Consider the following 776-nt stretch of genomic DNA (forward strand, 5'->3'; position numbering starts at 1 on the left):
CCGTCTGAGACCGCAAGATTAATTTAAATAATGGGTTGATCCTTATCAACAGTATCTCATACCCACTCTTAACATTAGGTTGACAACTCCTTGTCACTTAGTGGTGCATCTCATGCAACCAACCTAGCATTATTACCCTAAGCACATAAGCCCGGTTGAGCCTGCAACTTATGCCTCAGTTAAGCATTAACCAGCACCCTAAGTGTCTAACACTTCTATACTACTCTTACTCAACGAAATAGTGGGTCCCAACTGAGTTGTGGAGCATGACTATTTAGAGGAGGTTTGAGTAATATTGGTGGTGGGAGGTAATTATGCGCTTAATAATTTATTCCTTTTAAGGGTTCCTTTTATTTAGGGTTTACAAAATCTCATCAAACGCATGGTATAATTATCATGCTAGTCGTATCCTATGTCAAACATCTATCGGATTACACTAGTCGTAATTGGACGCGCATAATAATACATACAAATGCGGTTTGTCCAATTCATGCATACTAGACGTCTTAAGTCATATAAGCATACATTCGCGATATACTATCTCATGCATACTAGTCGTACAAAGCATACAAGCATATAAAACATTTTTATTTGATATAGTCATGGTGCTCGCGCATTTGTCCATCTTGCTTCTCAAGCCACGGCTGCTTGTCGTCTAAACGCCACTAGCCTAATTTTCTAATTACAAATAATTAAAGAAACTCCAAAACATCTTTGGAGGGACAAATGAAAAATTACAAAATTCAAAATTTAAATTACAACTCTAATTAAAATAG

The sequence above is a fragment of the Gastrolobium bilobum genome, unplaced genomic scaffold, assembly GCF_033153095.1.
Source record: "Gastrolobium bilobum isolate Gb01-03AN ecotype WA unplaced genomic scaffold, APGP_CSIRO_Gbil_v1 utg212297, whole genome shotgun sequence".
Lineage (NCBI taxonomy): Eukaryota > Viridiplantae > Streptophyta > Magnoliopsida > Fabales > Fabaceae > Gastrolobium > Gastrolobium bilobum.